Source organism: Colobus angolensis, unplaced genomic scaffold (assembly GCF_000951035.1).
Source record: "Colobus angolensis palliatus isolate OR3802 unplaced genomic scaffold, Cang.pa_1.0 Scaffold337, whole genome shotgun sequence".
Classification (NCBI taxonomy): domain Eukaryota; kingdom Metazoa; phylum Chordata; class Mammalia; order Primates; family Cercopithecidae; genus Colobus; species Colobus angolensis.
This window is the reverse complement of record NW_012116677.1, coordinates 904,801-923,052: the sequence shown is the minus strand read 5'-3', so window position 1 is coordinate 923,052 and position 18,252 is coordinate 904,801.

The following is an 18,252-nucleotide window of genomic DNA, read 5'->3' as shown; positions in this document are numbered from 1 at the left end:
GGCCCATAAATGAGTGAGTTGGTAGAGGGCATTTGGCAGGAGCACATGGATAAAGAGCCTCAAAAATAAAATGAGAGCTAGTAATGTTCTCTGAGACAGTAAACTGTTCAACAGTATGAAAAACATCTTTAAAACCCACACAAAGGGATTTTTAAAACAGGAAAATCTATTAACCCACAAGTTGTTGGGTTATTTTTCTTAAGTACACACATGTTTTGGAAACTTCAGAATCTCAAAATATATTCCTGATTAGCAACACTCAAGTTTCCAGCTGCCTTTACATTTGTTCGCTTTGTCAAAGCCCTAATTCTACCAAAGTCCTTTGTCCTACACAAATGCCAGCTCAGCTCACCTTACTAGAAAGGCTCTTCTGGGTTTGTCAGCTGTGCCCATGATAAGCAGCTGGGGAGTATGGAAAAACCATTAACCATTGACGGAAAAAGAGAGTAGCCATGGAGTTTCACCATTTGTTGCAGAAGTGGTTATAAAAAAAAAAAATGTAAATCAAAAAATGAAATTAAAAAGACTATTCATTGCTCCACACCTGCTCCAAAAAGCTTTGCAATCACCAATCCATGTAAAATAGCCACAGTTCAATTAAAAGAAGTATTAATCCTTGTTTAAACAGAGAGAGAAAAAAACTAAGAAGGTACAAAGCAAAGGCAAATCACTCAGGGCAAATTACTCAGAAGCAGGAAAAGAAATGTCCACGGATGCACTGGGGATAAACCAAAGGTCTTTCTGAAGTCTGTGTTTCCCTGATGTAGTACTCTAAATGTATGGCATATCCAGGGCAGAGAAACATCAATTTGGAATGTATGCAGGAGAGCTTTTCACAACTTCAAAGCATTGAAATGTGTTCCTAATCAGTATGTAACGTATGAAAACCAAACGCAGATTAGGCCTCAAATATTTCTCATCTTTAGCACAGTCCAACTGCTGGGCATCAGTGCCACTGTTTCCATTCCCTCCTATGCCCACCACCCCAAGAAGTGTGACTATCAGGAGGGCTCTCCCCTAAGCCTGTGCAAGAACCCCACTGAAAACCCCACATCCAAAGCTGGCCATGAGTTGAATCCAATCAGGCACCAACAGTCTGGGGTGTTTGCCTCTATTCAAAAGACAAGAGAGCCAATAGCTGCTCCGTAAAACCCAGGAAAGTGGACATCATCACCATAGCTGGCAGGATTATGCACACCCTGGGGCACAGGGGCTGAGGGAAGCCTCCCAAAAGAACTGAATGGATTTTCAATGAAGAAGCCAAGTAAACTACGCTGCCTGGTTATGTTAGACAGTATGTGCTATACAGAGTATGTGCATTCTAGTATGAAACAATGAAAGAGAAAAGAGCATTAACATTGATAGAATGCTAATGCAGGGGTCAAGATACTAGAAACAAATTATCTCAATTAATGCAACTGAGGCCCACAGGAGTTAAGTAACTGGTCCTAGGTCACAACGGTAGTAAGGGCTAAAACCAGAATCTAAACTCAGGTCTAACTACAAATTAAGTGTTCCTTCTGTCAAATCGGATGCCTTTCATTATTTTTCTCATTTATCATGCTGCCCTGAAATAGTTAAGCTTCACCTATGGGCATCTATAAAGGTGATATCAAACTCAAGAGTGAGCAGAGCCTTTCCTGGACAACCCAGGAGTACATGCTGGCTTGGGAGAACTCCGTTAGATTCTAAAATGTTTCCCTTTTACCACTTTTGATGAAAATGTTTCTCAAAATATTTGTCTTCTTGAAGACAATACACCAAACACCATTACCCACTATATGTGTTGCCCATGTCCACGGCGTTCTGCCATTAGAAGTGACAGACTGCACTGCACCTTAGAGATGGAAGGGGCTGCACAGACCACTTAGTCAAACCCCAGGACTGCAGGAGTTTCCTCCAAGATTTTTACAAGCTGTCAGAGCAAAAAAAAGTGAATATGAAAAGAAGGCCATTTACATGTGGTCCAATAGATCTAAGATTTAAGCAGTTTGGGGGACACAAGTTCCAATATTCCATCAACATTCAAAGTCACCCCACCGGCACCTGAGTTTTATCCAAGCAAACAGAAATAATATTCTCACTAAAGCCAAATTGGTCGCCTATCCATCTTCACATTTTCTAAACCCTGTAATCTCAGGAATTCAGACTCAATCGTTCATAAGGTTTTATGAGAGTGGTGGCTTGCTTTAGCCTTTGTGAATTTTCTTTCTTCCCTGCCCAGACTCAAAGGGCTATGTATACTTTTCACTACCGTGCATGTTCTAAAAACTTTTATTCAGTTCAGAATTCTTACCAGCAAAGATCAAAGATGCTCTGTTTTAGCAAAGAAAGCAACATTTTATCTGGCAGAATTCTTAGGTATCAGGAAAGTAGTAGTTTTTCTCAGTAGAAATATTACTGATGTTAGCATAAGTTTTTTATTTTAAAAAATAAGATGTCCTATTACTTAAATCAACCCCAAAAGGTATTAGCATATATAAAAAAAAGTTCTGACCAGGTGTGATGGCTCATCCCTGTTATCCCAGCACTTTGGGAGGCCTAGGTGGGTGGATCACCTGAGGTCAGGAGTTCGAGACCAACCAGACCAATATGGTAAAACCCCATCTCTACTAAAAATACAAAAATTAGCTGGGCGTGGCGGCATGTGCCTGTAGTCCCAGCTACTAGGGAAACTGAGACAGGAGAATTGCTTGAGCTAGGAAGGCAGAGGTTGCAATGACTTGAGATTGCACCACTGCACTCCAGCCTGGGTGACAGAGCGAGACTCCGTCTAAAAAAATTAAAAAAGTATTAACAGAATATTGTTATTTAGCAGCCTTTCCAGGTCTTCTTTTACTCAAAATAAGATCAAGATTTCAATTATGACTACCGCCAGCTGCTGGAGGTAAAGAGAAAGCCAGCCCCACTCCCATCACCTGCCTTTCATTATCCTCCCACCTCCAGGCTGCCTAGATATTTAACCCAATAGCGTGGAGGCTGCTTGTCAACTGCCTAGTCTCTTTGTTGACTGTACCTAGTTATTTTAGCACTACGCATGAAACTTAAAAAGAAAGGAAATCCTAAATAGAAGCAAAACACAGGGTGTCTGAAAATTCAATAAACATACAATAAACTTATTTTTTAAAGTATGCAGGTTACATTTTTAAGTAAGATAATCACTGAATAACACATAATTTTCCCTGTGTGTCCAGACTTTTTGGACACCGTATTTATTGTACCACTTTCAGGTTGAGAACAAGATTCATTGATTTGAAATTAAAGGAACTTCACCTGGAAAGGTGTTTGGAAGTTAAAGAAAATAACACTGAGCATGTTATTTAAAAGCATCCTGTTCTCTGACTTTGTGGACACCCTGTATCTTAATCTACTATAAATTAGCTCCCTAATTTTCTACCTACTTCCCTATGCACCCTAAACACCAAATTTTTTCTTTTTTATTTATTTATTTTTTAGACAGAATCTTGCTCTGTTAACCAAGCTGGAGTGCAGTGGCATGATCTCAGTTCACTGTCACCTCCACTTCCCAGGTTCAAGCGATCCTCCTGCCTCAGCCTTCCAAGTAGCTGGGACTACAGGAGTACACCACCACACCCAGCTAATTTTTTGGTATTTTTAGTAGAAGAGTGTTTTGCCATGTTGGCCAGGCCGGTCTCAAACTCCTGACCTGAGGTGGTCCACCTGCCTCAGCCTCCCAAAGTGCTGGGATTATGGGCATGAGCCACTGCGCCCAGCCCAAACTTTTTCTTTCTACACATAAGGCATCACGACTTTACTGCTGTATTTTGGAAAAACTGAAGAAATTATTAAAGAATTGTTGGCATCATTAGAATCTAGTCAATTTTATTACTAATTCCTACGTAACTCTAGGTGAGTCCCTGATCATAAATAAAACTGTACCTTAAGATTACAAATGTTGATGGGAGTGCCACGCCAAGGAACAGCAGACTACTCACTTAATTCCTTTGAAAAAGTATCAGAGAAAAACTGAGGTAGAAAGGATTGCCTCTTTCTAATCCAAAATATTAAAGATGCATTTTCCGGCTATGTTGTCACCAAATGACTGACAGCTATGTGTGGAGAGAATCGGCATCAGCATGCATGAGATAGCATGCAGGACCAGCCATCACCAGCCACACTTGTCTATCAGATGAACCTGATGCTAGTCTTGGTTGCATTCATCTGGAAAGGACCAGCTTTTCGCCCGCATTCCAGTTCTCATTTTCCTCATGTATCGGTATCACTCTACTGTCTATAGCTCAACCAAAAAGAAAAAGTTTAGCAGGTGGACCTTTACAAGTATAACACATGTTAGCTACAACTAAATTCATTTGTTATATCAAGAAAGAGATCTGCATTCCACTTCCACATGAAAAGCCCTAGTAAATTTTACATTTGTTTTGAACAGATTGTATTACATGTATCCACACAAAAAACTACTATATAATGCACTGTGATGGAGGGATCTATTCACTCCACACTGCATGAATACCTCAATTACTAAAGGGAAAAAGAGCCCTTTTTGTGGCATTCAAAAGGGTGACTATATGGAGTTACAGCTGAAGAACAGGGAAAAATATATCACTCTGATGATCAAAGAGGTAATATACTGTATGTTAGTTTTCCACAGACAAGTGGCCACATGTCACAGAATAGAACAAAATAAAACTACAGACAACTGCTCACCACTGAGGCAAGCATGTACTTTTATTCATCCTTTAATATGAAGCCATGACACGCATAATGTCACTTTGAGCTCTGTGTAGGCTAGATGTACCTTGCCTTATTTAAATTCAATAGAGTCATAAGGGGAAAAAATGAAGATAATTTTCACTTTAAAAAAGAATTTGGAAAATATTCTTTAAAAAGTGAGTCCCAGAATGACTCATTCTACAAATATATTACATACTACAAGGAACAATAAGTGTTTATGAATACATGTAGCAGGGACTGCAGGCACTCATCACCACATGTGGCTAATTTTTTTTTGGTTTTTGTTTTGTTTGAGACGGAGGCTCGCTCTGTTGCCCAGGCTGGAGTGAAGTGGCAGGATCTAGGCTCACTACAGCCTCTGCCTCCCGGATTCAAGTGATTCTCCTGCCTCAGCCTCCGGAGTAGCTGGGATTACAGGTGCACACCACCACGCCCAGCTAATTTTTTTTTTTAATTTTTAGTGGAGACAGCGTTTCACCATGTTGGCCAGGCTGGTCTCGAACCCCTGATCTCAGGTGATCCACCCACCTCAGCCTCCCAAAGTGCTGGTATTACAGGTGTGAGCCACCACACCTGGCCTGTATTTTTTAAAGTAGAGACTCGGTATTGCCATGTTGCCCAGGCTTGTCTTAAAACTCCTGAGTTCAAGCAATCCACTTGCCTCAGCCTCCCAAAGTCCTAGGACTATAGGTGTGAGCCACCTCACCCGGCCCATGAATGATTTTATGCTTGTAGTAACCATTCCAAACCAGGGGTTAGCAATCTCTGGCATAAATCTAAACCAGGGGTTAGCAATCTCTGGCATAAAAACCAAAAAGAGCAAAAGTCAACAGTGAAGACTTAATGGCCAGTGCATAACAGTATAATCTCCCTTGATTCAAGCTAACAGTTTCCAATAAACATTTCTTAAGTACCTGCTACGTGCCAAACAATCCTATCTGGATCAGCATTTCCTACACCTACACCTCCTGACTTGACACACAGAAAGGACTCTGAGGCTGCATATGAATACTGACGCTGATACCATATACCCAATATACTCAGATTTTGTCCTAAAAACTATGAGTGGATACTACATATTAGTACTTGCAAAAATTAGAGTTAAGTCTATCAAGAAAACCAATGTACACAGATGTTAATTGTTAGGAAAACTTTCTGGGGCTCTACTACTACAAGAGTGTACTTACTAATGACTGTCTGTGGGCTGGGCACAGTGGCTCATGCCTGTAATGCCAGCACTTTGGGAGGCCAAGCCAGGTGGATCATCTGAGGTCAGGAGTTTGAGACCAGCCTGACCAAAATGGCGAAACTTGGTCTCTAGCATAGTGGCAGGAGCCTGTAATACCAGCTACTCGGGATGCTGAGGCAAGAGAATCACTTGACCCTGGGAGGCTGAGGTTACAGTAAGCAGTGATCACGCCACTGCACTCCAGCCTGGGTGACAGGAGCAAAACTCCGTGTCAAAAAAAAAAAAAAAAGAAATCTAGTATGAAGACAGAGTAATAAACAGAACGAAATAGTCCTAAGGCTATTCAAAGTCATAAAGAATAGGCAACATTTTCTCACCTTAAATATCACACAAACAGGCTTAACAGTTTGCCTATCAGATGTAACTTGGCATTTGCATTGCTAATAGTCCTTTTTCAAAGAGTGCTCACACTTTCAGTTCCTTTTCAATGATAATAACTGAATCTCCTACCTACCCTAGGACTCAGACATACTAATAACCTCAAGCTGCAGATAAGCACTTTCATGCTCAGGGTAGAAATTTTTTGAGGGAGGTGTTTGTTTTTGTGGGAAGGCATTGTATAGGAAGGTTCATTCTGCTCTGTTCTAGTTTTTACTTGATACTCCATAAACAGCGAATGCAAATATAATTTATCCCTCATGAAAAGACATATATAAGACAAAAACCAATGGAAATGAAAAATTCCTAAAAGAGCTGTTTTCAATACGCACTAGAAAAAAGGATCCTCACTTCTTTGTGGTATTAAATTCTTTGTCTTCATACAGTTTTCAACTCAAAACTAGTCGTCCAAAGACCCTTTGGAAAAATGAAACTGTAAAAGGCAATGGATTACTCGACCACAAGTAAATCCCTACAATTTTAAGATGACAGTCTACTTCAGTGCAATCGTTTAGACAATAAAGATTTAAAGGAAAAGAGAGGCAATAAAACACTTCACAAATCCAAAAAATTGCTTCCAGGATACAAAAAGGTTTCCCTACACAAGGTTTAGCCTTGAAACTGCAGTAAGAAAAACATTTCTGAAGTAATAAACTGAAGATACAGACTTAATGTTAACTTCCAAACTGTTCTTTATTTATCTTTTTAATTTCCTTTTTTTTTTTTTTTCCAGAGACAGGATCTTGCCCTGTTGCCCAGGCTGGAGTAGAGAGGCATGATCACAGTAGCTCACTGTAGCCTTGACTCCTGGGTTCAGGCAATCCTCCCACCTCCACCACCTGAGTAGCTAGGATTACAGGCATGCATCACCACACCCAGCTAAAATTTTTATCTTCCCGTAGAGACAGGCTCTTGCTACATTACCCAGGCTGGTCTGGAACTCCCGGCCTCAAGTGATCCTCCTGCCTCAGCCTCCTAAAGCACTGGGATAACAGGAGTGAGCCATTGTGCCCAGGCCAATTTCATGTAATTTTTACTATGGCTTAAAACTGAAAAGGTGGCAGCTGGGTGTGGTGGCTCACGCCTGTAATCCCAGCACCTTGGGAGACCGAGGTGGGCAGAACACCTGAGGTCAGGAGTTCAAGACCAGCCTGACCAACACAGAGAAACTCCGTCTCTACTAAAAAAATAAAAAATTAGCTGGGCTTGGTGGTGCATGCCTGTAATCCTACCTACTTGGGAGGCTGAGGCAGGAAAATTTGCTTGAACCTGGGAGGTGGAGGCTACAGTGAGCTGACGTCAAGCTATTGCACTCCAGCCTGGGCAACAAGAGCGAAACCCTGTCTCAAAAAAAAAAAAAAATCTGAAAAGGTATTAAAGGGTATCCTTGTCCCTCAGTTTGTCTCAAGGTAAATTAAGGTTATCATTTTCTTGAGAATACATCCACAAATGTTGTATGCATATATAAGCAACATATAAATATTTCTGTATTTTCTCCTTTCTACTCAAATGGCAGCAAAATACACATACTGTTCTACACCTTGCAGAGATTTTTTCCCCCCATTTAATATCTACACCACCCTCTATCAGTATTTTCCTTATTTCTAGATGCTACACCATCTTGGATGGACAAATTTTTATTTAACCAGTCTTCTATAATGAACATTTAACTTGTTTCCAGTGTTTTGCTACTATAAACAAAGCTTCAATAAAACTTGGCCATTCTTCATTTCAGTTTTGCATAAGATAAAAATATGGATGTTAAATTGTTGGGTCAAATAGTTCTGTGCATTTATAAATCTGATGGATTCTATAAAATTATCCTCCATAAAGACGGTCCTAATTTACATTCCCATCCAAAATTTGAGTACCTATCTCCCCATTCAGGCTAACAACTTGCTAAATTTTTATTTTTATCAATGTGAGAGGTTTTTAAAAAAATGGCATCTGGTGTAGTTTTAATTTTCATTTCTCTTATAAATCGAGTGAGTACCTCACCTTCTCATCTTGTACATTTATCTCTCATTTCTGTGAATCTCCGTATTTGTCCTTTGTCCATTTTTCTACTGAATTGTTAAGTCTTTTTATTGGTTTGTTGACATTTTTCATACATTAAGGAAATTTGCCTATCTTTGTGGAGCTGTAAACACTTTTCAAACTTGTCTTTTGACTTTACTTGTGGGTTTTTGTTTTTGTTTTTGTTTTTTGACGAAGTCTCGCTCTTTCGCCAGGCTGGAGTGCAGTGGCGTGATCTTGGCTCACTGCAACCTCTGCCTCACGGGTTCAAGCGATTCTCCTGCCTCAGTCTCCTGAGTAGCTGGGATTACAGGTGTGTGCCACTATGCCCAGCTAATTTTTGTATTTTTAGTAGACACGGGGTTTCACCATGTTGGCCAGGCTGGTCTCCGATCTCCTGACCTCATGATCCGCCAGCCTCAGCCTCCCAAAGTGGCTTGTGGTAGTTTTAAATATGCAAAATCTTTTATTTTTTATACAGTCTAACTTATGAATCTTGTTTTTTTCATTGCTTCAAGGTTTTATGTCAAGAAAAAAAAAAACGCTTCATTCTAAACTATAAAAGTTTTCTCCTCTGCTTAGTTCTATTCCTTTTGTGACTCTGCCTTTTAAATTTAAAGCTTGATCCATTTAAATTTCATTCTGGTGGAGGTATAAATTATAGATCCAACTTTATTTTTCACCAGATGGCTACCCAGTTATCCCAACACCCTTTGAATAAATTCCCTCACTGATTTAAAATGCCACTTTTAATCATGTCCTGTGTGTTTTGCGGTCTCAAATTTCCTGTCTTCATATTTTATTTCACTGATCTAGATCTATACATGTGCCTTCACACAGTTTTAATTATTGTAGCTTACTATCCTTTAATATCTTATAGACTTGGTCCCACCTCTCATTACTCTTCTTTTTCCTAGTGCTCCTATTATTGTATGCTCATTTCTATATTAATTTTAGCCTTAATTTGTCAAGCCAAAAAAAAAAAAAAAATTCCTGTGGGCATTTTCACTGGAGTTACTTCCAATTTACAGACAAATTCAGGGAGCTTATTTACCTTTAGGAAACAACCCTAATATTATAGCTGGCAATTTTGCTCCACCAAATACAAATGATGTGATTCATGGCTCAACTAGAGCATTCATATTTCATATTAGTATGGGTCCAATCACAAGATGATGGTCTTCCTCACAGGTAATAATGGTGTTTGGCACTAACCTCACTCCTACAGACAGAAGGGCTATATGAAAAACACATGAATGTCAAAAGTACTGTTAAAATAGCAGATTCCCTGAGTTTACCCATAAATTAAATATAAATAAGAAACAATTCTATGGTCACCATATGTTTTCTTCAAATGGAAGCTAAAGACACAGGCATAAAGAATTTAAAAAGACCTCTACAGATGATCCAGAAAGGCTCTAAGCAATCTTCTCTTCTGAACATATCACCCCTAACATAATGGTTTATTTTATGGACTGTTTTCTAATTTTCCATTCAAAGGACATTCCAAATTAGAAAATCATGTCCATTCTACTCCAACATTCCTACAGAATTATTACCACATGTATAGTATCTTTTATCATCAAGTAGATGAAAGCAAAAGGCAAGATAGGAACAAAAAGTAAAGAGAAAATATTTTACATTAATATTTTACAGTTTGTAAACACTAACAAAAACTATCTTTTTTGCCTCTTCTTCGTGGTGTACTTATTATTAATTACTTTATTATGATGAATAATTTTATAAGCAATATTTTTAAACTTTCATTTCTACCACACCCTATAATTTTAATGCTAAAAATCTTAAGATATCAAAATAAAAATCCCTGTTGAAGGGTGAGGGGAGTAAGATATGATATTAAAGAAGTAGGTGGGGCCAGATGATGAAGGGTCTTGTAGGCAACAGTAAGAATTTTAGACTTTGCCCATAAGAATAGTGAAAAATCACTAAGATTTTAAGCAAGAAAAGATTGTGATCATTAGCTGATTTTTAAAGATCATTTGATAACAATGTAGAAGATGGGTTATTTGCATGGTGACAAGGGTAGAAATAGAGAAAATAAGTTACTGCAATGAACCAGACATGATTATTAGACTTAGTGTAGGATTGGTAGCAGCAGTATGATGAAGAAAGGATTCATTTAAGAAATACGGAGTAGAAGAAATTTTAGTAGTCAAAATGTTCTAATATTCCCCCTCCAAAAAAAGTCCCAGTGGTTACTGACACATTCCACCAAAGCTTCAATAAATCAGTACTTAAATGTAAATACAGCCGGGTGCAGTGGCTCATGCCTGTAATTCCAAGCACTTCAGAAGACCAAGGTGGGAGGATTGCTTGGGCCCAGGAGTTCAAGACCAGCCTGGGCAACATACTAAGACTCCGTCTCTATAAGATTTTTTTTTTATTCTTTTAATGTAAATGAATAAAAAGAGTTCTGGAAGTATGCAACCAAACTGATAATAGTGGTTAGTTCTGGATAAAGGAGGTGAAAATTATGGGTAACAAAGAGATACTATTTTTATTTTTATAAGAATACATTCATGTATGACTTGTATAATTTATAATTTTCTAAGAAATTTTCCTACAAATTAAACACAAAAAGCCTTAATTCATATCTAAATTAAATAACTAACTGTAAAAAGAAATATTAAAGAGGTAAAAATGATGAGACACTACTAATTTTTTGACCTGAACAACTCAGAAATGATATAAATGATGGTGTCATTTATAGAACTAGGAAACTAAGAGAGAAACGCAGGTTTGAAAGGAAAATAATTAAGTCCGAGGCACAAGTGTAACAAATAAATAAAGATGTCCTATGACTAGGTGGACTACAGGAATCTGGAGCTCAGGATAAGTGAACACTTGAACCTGGTACATAGTAGTTTGAGAGTAGACAAGAGTAGGAAAAGGGCCCAGGAAAGCAGGAAGAAGGTAGCTTAACTAAGACTGGAGTTACCAAAGAGGTAAGAGAAAAACCAACAGATCTTGATTTATCAAAGTCCAGTAAAGACTGTTATGAGAAACAGTGGTCAGTTGTGTTCAGTGCTACTGAGTTGTCAAATAAGATGAGGAATGAAGAGCCCACTGAATTTAGCAATACTGGCATCTTTAGCAGGTTCAGTGGAGTGATGGAATGAATGAAGTACAAGGTGAAGAAATAAAGCGAATGTGATCACTCTTTGAAGAAATTTGGCTATGAAAAAAAATCGGGCAGAGGGTAAGAATGGGGTAGAAAGGTTCAGTATCAAAGGAGGGCTTTTTTATTTTTAAGGTGGAAGAGATTTCTCCATGTTTAAACGGCATTTATGCGCAATGGCAGAAAGGGAAAGAATGATTATTTTTTAATAATGCTCCAAAATTAATACAGGAAACAAACTGGAATGCTGCTCATTTCTGTAGTATGACAGTGAGACATCTCAGCCATCAGTAAATGGAATTTATTCACTCCGAAAGACAATAAATCAACAAAACAAAAAACCTCTTCTGTAGACATGAAAGGAGATCTGCTTACATTTAAATCATAAGGGAACTTTTAGAACATTCACATCAAAATGGAAAATGGAATTTAAAGTTCATGTGCTTAATGTCCAATCTGTAAATTCTAAAATATCCTTTATCAAAATATTCAGGTGAGGGAGTATAATAATACAATAGGTCAACTTTCTCTGATTCTTCCACAGATTAAAGGTTTTACAGATGCCTTGAAAGGAAACTGATGAGTACATGAATAGCTTAGTTATTTACACCCCTTGAGGCACATACACAGCACACCTAATGGTTCCGCCCTGAGGCAAAAGACTTACAGATTGCCCTCCTAATTGCTCCCTGGACACCCAGTACACAAAGCCACGTGATCCGGAGGTACAGATTCCTATATAAAACTCACCTTTAAGAAAAAAATCAAAAGATAAATATCTTGCCAACTACTTCTAAATAAATAAAACTCTCTTATAATACCCAAAACCTAACAAATCACCATGCCACGCACTAGCTAATATACCTAACAAAATTCTGACCTGCTTCTCTTTAAAATAAAAGCAATTTAGGTAGACATTAACCAATTATTTAAACAACATCATTACCCAATAAACTTCTGAACATCTAGTTTTACTATAAATGCAGTGCCAATTTTATAATTTCAAAGTGAGAAATTTCATTTCTAAGGAATGCCTGTTATATCTTCATAATAAGCATAGATAGTTGATAAAGTCATCAATTTTAAGAGTTTAAAATATAAAATAAAATCTAGGTGAAGGAGGTAAAAGAACTTTCTAAACTTGAAGAAATTCAGAACTGGCAACTAAACATCTGAAAAGGCAAGGAATTTTTCTAAGTTTAGGGAAAAAAATAATAGAAACTGAATTTCCAAAAATAAAAAATCATCCACTCCTCTGTCCGCAGGACATATTCCCCACCCTGGGGCACAGCCCAGATGCAGACCTGAAAGTGTCCCCAGAGCCCATGCTGTCCAACACTATGGCCCTCCACAACCTTTATCAACTGATGAAAAAGAGGAAAAATAGGAGATGCAATGAATAAGCAAACATATGGGAAAATACGTAACTTGTGAGTAACTTTAAATTTTCACATTAAAACAACAGGTAACTTGTAGGGGTTCTTTTGTTTTTTATTTTGCTGTTAATTGGCAAAAAATGTAAAACTATGCTAATATCCAGTGCTGGCAATTGGTGTGTGAAACTGGTAGGCAATTTGGTAATACATATAAAGTGCCATAAAAACATTCAACATGCCCTTCTGCCCACTATTTCCTCTTCTGGAAGTCTGTATTAAGGGCGAAAGAAAATATGGGCAGAGTGAAGGGCAGTGCTTTCTCCACATGCATAGAGACATTCATCTGAGCCTCACGCATAAAATGAAAACTTGGAAACAAATTTAAATGCCCAAAATAAGACAACAGTCAAATAAAATATAAATCCACTGAATTATTTATGTTTACATATAACATGTATATAACAGAAAAATGCTTCTCATAATGTCAAACCAAAAAGAGCTAGATATAAAAATGTGAAAATAATGAAAACTTGCATTTAATGCACAGAAAATACAAGGAGGAAAAACACTAAAATAGTGACTATGGTTGGTTGACACAATGGTATAGAATGACTTTTCCCATTTCCCAGTATCTTGCACATGTTTCAAAATGTGATTTCATTGCTTCTACTATTTTTATACAGCTTTTAAAAAATGGGAGGGGAGGATTTCATAAGGTATTTGCAAATTTAAAATAGAAGAATACAAATCTGAGTGTTCTTTGAAACTTTTTTAAAAATCAAAAATAACAGTGCAATAAGTATGATTCATAATTTGTTTGATGTAGTTCAAGTTCTTTTGTACAGAGGATGCAAAAAAAATGGTTATGATCTCACTTGGGGTCTTAGAAGTTATCTCAGAAGTTATTTAATTCTAAATAAAACTGGAAAGCCATTTGAGTTTTAAGTTGGAATGTTCCATAATCTGATTTATGCTATAGCCTCTGTTTTCTAGTTTGTTTTTTGGTAAAATCTGACATCTTAGATGTCCAGTGAATTATCTGTGGGAAGAGGAAGAATCATTTACACCATCTAACTCTTAATCTAAAAAACTAACATCATTAAGTAAAAAATCATTTTTAGTAATATTACAAATCTTAACATCTCCCCTACTACACTGACAGTTTCTGAGGTATGGCAGGGATGTATCTTATTTTCACATGGTGGGTGGTTCTCACATAAGTATACAGAGTTGTGCTTGAGGAGGTATACAAGGGGAAAAACTAATGCCCCATCAGTCAAGATCATCACAAACCACCACTCAAGTAAGCAGACATAAACAGGGCTGTCCACATTCAAATAAATCTTTCTTAGATAGTAAAATATTTCTGAGAGAAGAGGTGAGTACCCAAAGCACCAAACCAAAACAGTTCAGGCAAGCCCCCAGGTCATCTAAGCCTGAGCCCTGGAATACTCAATCGTAGCCAACCATATAGTATACATTACTACAATGGATTCTGAGAATTTGGCCTTTTGGTTAGTCGTGGTGAACACAGAATGGTCTTTCACTAGGACATGTCAAAAGAATGTATCTGAGTTTGAGCCAATGACCAAATTACATAGATAATTCTGTAATATAGTAACTTGGCTTTCATTGACCTATGCTGAAAGATCATTTTGATTGAAATAAATGTTATATAAGATAAATTCTCCAATAGGGACTGAGGCATTTTAGTTAACCAAGGCTGCTACATTTGCTATTAAAGCCACTGGGTCTTCAGGTCTTAGAAAAATATAGTAGGAAGAAGTTTATAATCTATATCCAGTACCCAACGAAGTGATGTACAACATACTAAAAGCACCAATGAATATGTGTAAATACTCTAGTTTAAAAAGAACATCACATACAAAATATTATTTGATAACTAAAATGTATCTAGACCTTTCTTTGTATCTTTCAACATGCTCCCTTCACACATTATATGTCACTTCATATTCAAAGAAGCCTTTTTAGTTAAGCAAGGCAGGTATTATCACCTCATCATAGGTGTGGTAAGTGGTAAGCTTAAGTGAGCTACAAAAGTTCACATAGCTGCTAGATGTCAAAGCAGAAACTACACTTGTAGGGTGAACGACACTCTTATTTGCCTCTCCTCCCCTTACCAGATCTCCATCAGAGAGCTGACTGACTTGCTTCTTATGCAAGCAATGTGATCAAAAAGAAATTATTTGATGACATCCCAGATATATGTCCTTTCTTGATAGCTGGCCAGCAGTAAGAGTTGTTTCATCTACTAACACTCCATAATAGAAAATCCATAGATTCTTACCCAAAAGGCAAACTGGTAACTTAAAAGGTAAGCCTCCTACTGAGCCAAAGTCCAAACATTATTTTAAAAGAATTTATTTAAAAATTCAAGGACTAACATAAAGGAAAACCAGAGGCAGACTGCTCAGAGGTTTTTCTCCCTTGTTTTCTACTGTTTACATCAAGCAAGACATTTCAATTATTTAGAATAACTATGTCAATTATTTTGCATAGTCATTTGGCAGTAGTCCTAAAATAAATCCTAACTTATTACACCAATTAATATGAATACTTTTAAATTATCTCAACTGAGTAAAATGTGTCTAAACCTTAAAATAGCTATCTTCTTAAGTATGGAGACTTATTGGTGTATCTACTATGAATTACTAAGAATTATGTTGTATACAAAATACAGTAGCTAACATGTTTTGAGTTCTTCATTATGTACTGGGCACTCAGCTATTTAAACATGAAATCTCACTGAATCTTCACAACAATCCTATGGTGTAGGTTTTTGAGACAGGCGCTTTCTCTGTCGCCCAGGCTGGAGTACAGTGGCATCCTCACAACTTACTACAGCCTCGACCTTTTGGCATCAAGCGATCCCCCTGCCTCAGCCTCCCAAGGAGCTGAAACTACAGGTATGTGCCACCACACCTTGCTGAATATTTTTTTAACTTTGTGTAGAGATGGAGGCCTCCCTGTGTTGCTGAGGCTGGTCTCAAACTCATGTCCTCAAGTTATACCTCTCATCTTGGCCTCCCAAAGAGTGTTGGGATTACAGGCGTGAGCCACCATGCCCGGCCACAAACAACTTTTAAATCTACTTTATAAATGTGGAAACAGAGGCACTAAACATTACTTAACCAATCAGAAGGTAAGAAAACTGGGATCTGAATGTAAAAAGTCTAGCCACTATACTATATGGCCTCTGTGATCTACCTGTTCTCTTGTGTGGCTTTGGGATAATGGAAAAAGCATAGCCTCCAGACTCTGACTAACTGGGTTCAAATCCTAGCTCCTGTGCTTATAGATGCAATCTTGAGAAAGCTAGAGAAAATGTTCTTGCACTTCTCAACAAAAGACACATAAGGATCTGGGTAAAGTGGCTCATGCTTGTAATCCCAGGACTCTGGAAGGCCAAGGCAGGAGGATGGACCACTTGAGGTCAGGAGTTCAAGACCAACAGAGTGATATCCCATCTCTAAAAAACCTTTGTTTAAATGAAATAGCCAAGCATGGTGGTACATGCCTGTAATCTCAGGAGGCTGAGTTGGGAGGATTGCTTGAAGTCAGGAGTATAAGGCTGCAGTGAGCTATGATTGCACCACTGTACCTAGCCTGGACTACAGAGTGAAACCCTGTCTCAATTTAAAAAAAGAAAAAGAAAGAAAAAAGGCACTTAAGGCCTGATGTAAGCGTTTCTGCACTGCAGAACTGTTGTGAAAACGTAACACCTAGAAAACAGTGACTAGCTCATGCTTAGGGATCAAAAATCTCAGCTGTAACACAGTGACTCCTCAGGGGATGGTGAGGTGTTTGAGACGATGGCTCCACACCAAATGGCCTCAAACTGCTCTTGTTGAATTCTTAAGTTTTCTTTCTTTTTTAAAGGTTTTACTTCTTCATGCTATCACTTAATCAAGCTGACACTGGGGATGTGCCTGTATATAAGGCACTCCCTTCTGTGCCTTTTTTTTCTTTTTTGAGACAGCATCTCGCTTTGTCACCCAGGCTGGAGTACAGTGGCAAGATTATGGCTCATGCAGCCTCGATCTCCTGGGTTCCAGCAATACTCTCACCTCAGCCCCCCAAGTAGCTGGGACTACAGGCGTGTGCCACCACGTCTGGTTAATTTTTGTATTTTTGTGGAGATGGGATTTCGCCATGTTGCTCAAGCTAGTCTCCAGCTTCTGGCTCAAGCAATCTGCCTGCCTCAGCCTCCAAAGTGCTGGGAGCATGTGCCTCTTTCAAATACACTATAAACTAGAAAGCTAAACTTTCTAAAACAATTTCTAAGTAGGAATATCCAAATTCTAGGAGAAGATTCTGGGTCTTTCCAATTAGCTAAGAGAAAAACTTCAGTATGTGGACATTGTAACATCTAGTTCTGGCTTTTTAGAGTTCGATTTGCTTATTCACCTTCTTTGTGAGGTTTGAAGAATGCTGAGGATACCACACATTTTAGACCTACACATAAACTTGGTCTTACTGGAGCACACTATAACGTAGCACTGCCACTATCCCATCCAATCAAATACACAGGACAAAGACAGGCAAAGTGGGTTCAGGCTGGTATATCAGACTGCTTAAAAAATGCATAAAAGCATACGCAACCTTTTTCTGGCTAAGAGTTAAAAGAAATTAAAAATGACACTTAGGCTGGGCGTGGTGGTTCATGCCTGTAACCCCAGCACTTTGAGAGGCCAAGGCGGGCAGATCGCTTAGAGCCCAGGAGTTCAAAACCAGACTGGGCAACATGGTGAAACACAGTCTCCATGAAAAATACAAAAATTAGCCAGGCATGGTGCCCAGCGCCTGTAGTCCCAGCTACTTAGGAGGCTACGGTGGGAGGATTACTTGAGCCTGGGAGGTGGAGGTTGCAGTGAGCCAAAATCACTGCCAGCCTGGGTGACAGAAAGAGACCATCTTAAAAAAGAAGACACCTAATTGAAGACACATTTGGAGGTTTAAGGTGCTTTACAGAAGAGGAACTAAAGTATTGGGCAGATGTCTCCCTTTTAGATACATTTGCCAAACTCACTGCCAAATATGGTCTGACAGAACTTTTCAGTACACTGTGCCAACCTAATGCTATTTGCACACACTCTCTAGTAACTTACTAGAGTCAGTAACTTACTAGAGTCCTTTGCTAACTAACTAGCAAAGGAAACTGACTCCATCTTTCAGTGATGAGCCCATTAGACAAACCTAAGTACTGAAAACCGCTAAGTGGTAGAAGAGAACATAATCACACTGTTTACTGTGAGACAAAGTCTTCACTGGATTAAAATAAAAGCACACAAGGGAGGGTGAAATGGAAGGATCACACAAAATATATCTGAGATGCCTCAAAAATAAAAGAGCTGTCAAAT